The following is an 8566-nucleotide window of genomic DNA, read 5'->3' as shown; positions in this document are numbered from 1 at the left end:
ATCCAAGTCCTTTAAAAACATCCTGTTTTGGAAATCCGTACAGAGAAAATTATTAGAAAGAGAGGGAGGGAGGTTTTGAGTGTGTTGTTGTTTTCTTTTTTGTTGTTTTGCTTCTTCAAGCACCAAATCCAGAGGGTGAAAACAAATTTCTCTGGGTTATCCTGAGGGGTAAGAGAAAGTACTACCATGGCCCCAGGTGATGAAAGACGGCCCCAGTACATTCCATTGGTTGTGACTGGTGATCCTAACTAAAAACATCTACCAAATCTTCTTTGAACAGAGATCGGAGGCAACAGGACTGGACCCAATAGAGGAGACAGTAAGCAAATTAGCGCATTCAATGAGATACTCCAATGGCCGCTCTTTCTGTCCCCTCCCTTAGCCACCAAAGGAGAGATTTGCTTCTAACTGCGGTCTGCTGGGAGGGTCACGGGCTGGGGAAGCCCTACTCAAGGCCCCGTGACTTGGAGGAGAGAGGGGAAAGAATGGGTGAGTAAACACTGCTCCCCTCATGCTCTGCCCAGGCAGCCTGGGCTGAGAAGCAGGGAGCTGACTGGCTGTGGTCACTCTTTCAGTAAGACCTGACTCACTTCGGTTAAAGTAACCATCGGAAGGAAGTGGGAAGCATCAAAGCTGAAATTCTGAGATGAAAGGTCAAGGTTTAGGATGAAGGCTGCGGAGGATGAGGAGAGAGGGGCTGGAGCTCTCACTGCTAAGGCTCTCTAAGCTGAGAGCTCTTACCAGGGAAGAAGTAAGGTTCACAGCCAAGCAAGGCACCCTCTCTTAAGGTGGAACCTGTCACCTCATTCTAGGGAAAAGGGCGTTCAAAACAAATAGAAACATGCCTGGAAAAACCACACAGCTATTAAGATATTAACAATCACTACAATTTATTGAGCACTTATTTTGAGTCCATCAGTACTAAGGATATATGTTTTAGGCATACTACTAACATATGGTATTATTGGGACCAGCAGTTCACGTACTGGCTATGTCCCTGGACTCCCATGTAGCCGACCACGGTTCAAGTCCCGGATCCAGTGGCTTGAACTCATGCCAGGCACGTGTACGTGCCCAAGATCCCGAGAGGAGAATGGAGGAGAAGGGATTGTGGCATGGCCATCCCCCCCGGGGGTTGATTTCTCACTTTCTGTCTCTCTGTCTCTCTCTCTTTCAGGCAAGCGCATGCGCCCTATAGCAAAAACCTCTTCAAAAAAAAATATATATATATGGTATTATTGCCATTTTCAATAAGATTATTACTACTGTTTTGGTACAAGGTCAGAACTGGGGAGGTAGGGAGCTGGCAAGTGGCATGGTGCTTAAGGCGCTGGATCCCCACATGGCCTATTACAGTTTGAGTCCCAGACCTGGAGACTTGTTTTCTCACTTTCTCTCTCTCTCTGGTCAAAAAAAAAATTTTTTGAGAGGTTTTCGCTATAGGGCGCGTGCGCTTGCCAGACAGACAGAGAGAGACATAGAGACAGAAAGCGAGAAATCACCCCCCAGGGGGGATGCTCATGCCGCAATCCCTTCTCCTCCATTCTCCTCTCAGGATCTTGGGCACGCACGCACACGCGCCAGGCGTGAGTTTTAAGCCACCGGGTCCGGGACGCAAACCGCGGTCGACTACGTGGGAGTCCAGCGACATAGCCATTATGCTAACTGCTGGTTCCCTCTCTGGTCAAAATTTAAAATAACAATAATAATAAATAATTCTTTTAAAAAAAGGAAATGGGGGATGATTACAGTGCTATACTTATTTTATTGAAGTTCAATAATCAATGTCAAAGTTTTTCAACTGCCATATTAGTTCCGCCTTGAAACCATGAGTTGATACTAGATTAACATTGGAGAATACGATGCTCTGTACTTCCTACTTAACCTCAGTTTGTGCATTCACTGATCCAATATACCTGATATTTATGTTAATAATAAACTAAACCTTAACTAAAGTTATTTGTCAGCTACTTTGCTAAGTACTCAATAGGTATTTGTTCACTTTTTATCACATAAAATGAAGTATTAACTATTAATATCTCCATTTTTTCAAATAATGGAAATGAGACCCAGAGAAGTTCTATAAATTACCCTTGGTCATTTAGCATTTAATGGCATGAGTATATGATCTTAATAATTATTGTATACTCATATATATCATCTTTTTATTTTTAAAATTTTTATTTTTAATTAATTTTACATTCATATGTATCATTTTTATACAGAAAATTATTTTCTAATACTGCTGTATTACGTCTCATCTAAAATAGAGATATAGGTTTGGGTATGTTGTGTGTCCATTTTTGTTTGTCTCAAAATTTTTAAAAATTTTCCTTTTAAGGGGCCAGCAGGTGGGGTGGTGGTTAAGGGCGCTGGAATCCCACATGGCCAATTGCGATTCGAGTGTCAGACCTGGCGGCTTGCTTTCTCAATTTCTGTCTCTCTCTCTCTCTCACTCTGTCCCTCTCTGGTCAAATTGAAATAAATAAATAAAGTTGAATAAAATAATTCTTTAAAAAAAATTTCCGTTTTAATTTCTTAGGCCCACTAGTTGTTTAGGACCATGAAAAACATAGAGAAAGTCTGGCCATGTGGGTAAAGAATATAAACATGAGCATAGCATTAAGCCCCTTTCCTTTCATACTAATAAATCTATGGTTGCTTCCCAAATTTAGGCAATTAAAATAGCAAACTCTCATTATCTTGGTTTCTGTAGGTCAGTAAAAACTAGAGGTTCTGGCTCAGGGCCTCCAATAAGGTTGCTGTCAAAATGACAACAAGAAGCCAGCAGTTGGCGTGGTGGTTAAGGTGCTAGATTCCTATGTGGTCGAAAACAATTCAAGTCTCAGACCCAGCAGTTTGAAAATCATGCCTGGTGTGTGTGTGTATGTGAGTGACCAAAATCCCGAGAGGAGAATCAAGAAGGGATTGTAGCGCGGCCATCCCCCCTGAGGGCTTTGGGAAGTAATGAGCCTTAAATGAAGTCATGAAGGTAGGGCTCTCATGATGGAATTAGTACCTGTGTAAGAAGAGACCCCGAAGAGCTTGATCTCTTCCTCCACCATCTCTTGAGTACACTTGAAGAAGAGGTCATATGACCACACAGTGAGATGACGACTCCTATAAGCCAAGAGAAGACTCAGAATGAAACCTACCTTGATCTTAGACTTCCCAGCCTCCCAGACTGTGAGGAAATAAATCTCTGTTGTTTAAGCCACTCAGCCTGTGGTATTTTGCTATGGCAGCCCAAACTGACTAATATACCAGGTTTGACATAAGAGTCAAATGGAATCATGGGTATGAAGGTAAATGTGAAGGGGTCTTTAGAAAGTTCATAGAAAATGAATCATGAAAAAAACTATGCATGAATTTTAAGACTCTTTTGTACCAAATCAAACTCATACTTTAATTCCACTTTCCATTCACTTTCTGAAGTCCCCTCCTATGTATTTTGGACAGGGAACACAGAGATGATGTTTGGATGAGGATTTGGAAGTGGGGTGAACAACAGACCTCTATTGTCTGAAAGAACAATCCCTTCATCTCCCCCACATCTGTTGTGTCACCTCATGCCACAGGCTCGGATAACGGTGGAAGATGAGAATCTCTGTTTGTCTGTGGTCCCAGCTGCTGAGGTAAGGAGGGTGGGACCAGTGAGAGAAGCTCCTAAAATCTGTGATGACACTGTAGTTACCCTATGTAGCCCACTGACAGAAATTAGACACATAAAAAGCAAATCAGGTTCTTCCGCCCTGGCATGAGGCACAATCCACAAGGAAAGGAGTGAGATTAGAGATGAAAAGGAGGAGGAGAAAGACAAGCTGGCTCAGTGACAGAAGCCACCCATTCTGTGCAATGTATCCCTCTCAAAACACTCAGATAAGTAGATTTCATTGTAGAATGTGGGGACCAGCCTCAGAACTGGGGCAATATAGGGAAAAGCAGACATAACACTCCAAGGAAATAGGAACTGAGTCATAAGAACATAAACCCAGAATTCAAAATGACTGGAAGTAGGACCAGACAGTCAACACTGGTAAACACGACACTCCCCAAAGCAATCTCTTATGGGAATGATCCCAGTTCAAGTCCAGAGGCCTCACCGAGTACACCAGGTATATCCTTGCCAATGATTTGGGGCTGGCTGAGGCTGGGGGTGGATCGCAGCATTTAGACCCTGTTCCTGTTTCTCTCTTTTTCTTTTTCTTTTTCTATTTTTTTCTTTTTCTTTTTCTTCTTCTTTTTCTTTTTCTTTTTTGTTTTTCTACCTAAGAGTCCCTACTGCTTATCACAAATGGGAGCCATGGGTGACTCTATCAAAAAGACTACAGGGAGTGGCGAGGATGGAAGATGGCTTGTACATGAAGGCTTGTACACAAATGGAGGGGAGGAAACAGGGATGACAGTGTGGACAACTCTTTCAAGACACCGATCCAATAGAAAAGACATTGAAGATAGAGGACTGAGATAAAGTGATAAAGTCAGTTTCCTCAGAAAGCAGGAGCGGGTGGGATGCAGGTAGAGAAAAGAACTACCCTGAAACCAGGAGGACATTCCATTGAATGATAGCAGAGGGGAAGGAGGTACATTGGGGGCAGGGTGGTTTGAGAGCTGCTGGCAGAAAGCTGAGATTGTTTCCATCAGATGGTCTCTATAGTTTCTTAAAAGAGTGAATAAGGAGGAGAGAATTCAAGGAAGCTTAAGAAGAGAGACAAAGATTTGAAAGGATGTTTGCAGAGATGTGGAAAGCAAACAACTGGAGAGAAATCCATAGATTTCCAGACAATGTTGAAGTAGGTGATGGTGATTCGAGTGGTTTGCCAGATTCTATCTTTTTTTTTTTAATTCAGGATTCTTTTGGCAGCCTGGAGCAAACATACAAGGCAGAAATTTTTTACTCCACAAATATAATAAAGGGCAGGAGGAAAAGGAAGTTATGAGTACAGTATTGGTAATACGGACCAAGTAGTCAAAGTTCAGTGGCCAGGGAAGTGAAGACAGGAGAGAGATGATAAAAGAAGATAAAATAGATGAGCCCATGGGCTGGAGATCCTGGATCATGAGGTCAAGGAACAGTTATAGTGGGAGGATCTGAATTACCATGCAGAGGAGGTTATGTCCAGAGAGTGGAATGCCTGAGGGAAGAGATTTGGGAGAGGAGGCAGATTTGAGGAATGACAAAAATCCAGACTGTAACCCTGAGAGCATATGGCTGAGCAGAGGCAGAGGACATGGTCATTGGAAAAGCGGAAGTCCTGGGATTGACAAGAACGTATCCACACTCTGGACAAGAAGGGAAGTGGAGGGAAGAATACGTATAGGTGCTTGGTCACCTGGTAAATGAGGGAAGAGGCCGAAGATACATACCCTGGAGCTTCTGGTGAATGCTAATTTCCACTTATGTAGAGTTTGTAAGAGTTTTGTAGACTAGACAAATGATCTTGCAGGTCACTTAAATTTCCTAAATCTTAGAGGAAAATAAATCCAGATTTCCTGGAAAGACTCTCTAATACAATTGGAATTTCCTAACAAATGATATGATCTATATATTTATAAATATGCCTGACTAGACTGAAGTCATTTTTACGTCAGAAAAATAATCAACCACCACACACAACTCAGGAGTCACCCAAATCAAGAAGCGTATATTGTTTTGCCAAGATGAATCATCATCCAATGACACAACCAACTGGGAACCTTCAGCAAATCTCCAAGCACAGACCTTTCCTCTGGTGTGCATGTTCTCCATCCTATGAGTCTCTCCTGTCTCACGTCTGAACACTGAGCTCAATCTCTTTCCTGTATAGCAGAAGGATAGAAAATTACCATCAAGAAATGATTTCTTCAGACTACACAGTGGTGCAACAGTAAAATGTAACTCTCTGTGAGACTGAACCACATGAGAAGGCTCCAGGTTCGTGTCTGGAGGGCTTCCTGAGCACACCAGGCAGGCCTATGCCTGTGACCTGGGGCCGGCTGAGGCTGCGGTGGATCTTGGTACTAAGACCTTGTGGGGGTGCTCTTTCTCTCTCTGCCTCTCTTGCTCATGAAAGAAATCAACGTTTTTAATGGCAGGTGTTACTATCAAGCCAGAAAGTGGCATGGTGGTTAAGGCTCTGGATTCCCACATGGTCGAACACAGTTTGAGTCTCAGATCCAGAGGCTTGAAAAATCACAATAAACAAATAGATAAATAAATAAATGCTTCAAAGTAAATACATAAATAAATATAAAGGATTGTTTCTTCACTAATTAACCATTTGAAATAAAAATAGGATTAAGTCTCCCATCTAGGCAGGCTATTACCGTTAATAAAAGCTGTACCTGAAAACAAAAAAAGAAAGAAATTGTTTCCTCAAGTCTAATAGAATAGATAGAAATATCTAAGAAACAAGTAATGAATGCAAAAATCTAATCTCTTCCTCTGATGTTTGGCTCAATGTTACAACCAATGTTTCCCCCATCATCATCTGAGCTGAGCCATTAGGCATCGAACACCCTGAGTCTTGGCTAGGGAAGAGGGTAGAGGCAGAGAGCTGTTGAAATCAGTGCTGCTCCGTGTGGGCTAGAGCTCGGTGCTGGTCCACCAAGTATCTGTTCCCAGTGTGCGGCAAAGTTAAGACAGAAATTAAGTGTATTTAGAAAATTTCATAGCCATCTGTCAGAGTGGTTTGTTAATATGTTTGTAGGTTGAACAACTTAAAACTAATATGTTTGTAAGTTAATATGTTTGTAGGTTGAACAACTTAAAATGGGGCTTATATTTTCATTTCATTTCCTTAGTAATTATCTCATTGTATTTTACAAAAATGTTGATCCACAGTGGATTAGAATCTCTTAAAAATCTAGTTCTTGGGCAAAGATAATTCAAGAAACATAGGTCTAAATTATACTCCCAGGCTTATTCCCAGACTCATGGAAACTCTTAAATTGGAAGAATGAGGCAGTGAAACAAATTGAAGAAATACATATATTATATGTAGACTAACCTGATTTCAAATCTACAGTCTATCACTTACTGTTGACCTTGGGTATATTACGTAATTTCAGTTCTTTATCTGTAGGTAAGAGTAACAGTCCTTGACTTGCAAATTTGAGATGAAGATCAGTACCTAGAATGATACCAGGCCCATGGGAAGGACTGTGAGTTACCTTAAACATTATAAGGTGGGGTCGGCAGGTGGCATATTGGTTATGACACTAGACTCCCATGTGCCTTAACTGCAGTTCAAGTTCTGGACCTGGAGGCTTGAAAATCATGCCAGGTACATGTGTGTGCATGCCCAAAATCCCAGCAGGAGAATGGAAGAGAAGGGATTGCAGAGTGGCCATCCCCCCAAGGGGGGATTTCTCATTTTCCCTCTGTTTCTCTTCAGTGAGTGCATGTGCCCTATGGCAAAAACCTTAAAAATAAAACAAAACAAAAACTATCTGGCTAAACCCACAAACTATAACTCCAGTGAGACTCTCGGGCCCCACTAACGACTCAACTACAGGTACCCTAGCATAGTCAGCATATTCTGATTGGGACTCCCAGCTCAGGAGAGGCAAGTAGTGCTGGCTGGGTCATCTCTACCTTGGCCTCCTTCATACCTAGAGAACTTAGCATCCTAACTAGGAAGGAAAGGGGTCAGCAACTGTTGGCTTACCATTCCCAATTCTCTCGTGATAAGGAGCCCTGGTTTTGTTCAGGTATCAGGTATGCCTCAGGGGCCCCTCCCATGAAATTCCATCTCCCCTGCCCAGTGACTGCTATAGGAATGGGTTCAATATCACCCAACCAATGTGACATGAGGAGAAATTTGAATCCCTCCAGATCTGAGAGACTACCAGAAAACATGTTTCTTACTCTCCAAAACAGGGAAACTAGGGGGTTTTTTTGTTTGTTTGTTTTATTATTTTCCTGCCTCAGAATTTTGTCCACCTTTGAAGGCTGGGATTGCTGAAGTCTTCTGGAAACCATGAGGGGACATAGCCTAAGAGGATAAGCCAACAAGCAGAAAAGAGCAAACGAAATAACAGAAAGATAAGACTTTGGTGGCATCATAAACTCATGAATTAACCAAGTCTAGATCAGAATGAGTTTTCAATAACTGAGACAATAATTTTCCTTCTCATTAAGTCTTGTTCATCAGGTTTTTGGTTACTTATAGCCGAAAGTGTGTACAAAAAAGGATATGTGGCTTCTTGGGCTATAAGCAGTCAGACAACTTCAATACTGGGGCTTCCCCTACTCCCTTCCTCCTTCTGAGCAGATGAGTCACCTTGGACTCATTCAGTGAACCCCAAATATTTGAAGGAGTCTAAGACAGGCAAGGAGTTCATTCCCATTCACCACAAGGTATGACTCCTGAGTTCTAGCAAATAAATCTTCAGGCCAGTCCCCTTCCCATCTTCCTCACTGATTCACCTAAAGAAAGCAGAGCTCTACAGAGCTGAGTGCAGGCCCCAAAGCTGTGACCGAAAGGTGTGAGTCATGCCTGCTCGTGTGCCTGGCCACACATGCTTCTCTCATGGGCTCTGCCATAGGCCCCCATCTTCTGAGGTGGGCCCCCTCTCCAACTCT

This window comes from Tupaia chinensis, unplaced genomic scaffold (assembly GCF_000334495.1).
Source record: "Tupaia chinensis unplaced genomic scaffold, TupChi_1.0 Scaffold000627_1, whole genome shotgun sequence".
Classification (NCBI taxonomy): domain Eukaryota; kingdom Metazoa; phylum Chordata; class Mammalia; order Scandentia; family Tupaiidae; genus Tupaia; species Tupaia belangeri.
This window is presented reverse-complemented; position numbering follows the sequence as displayed.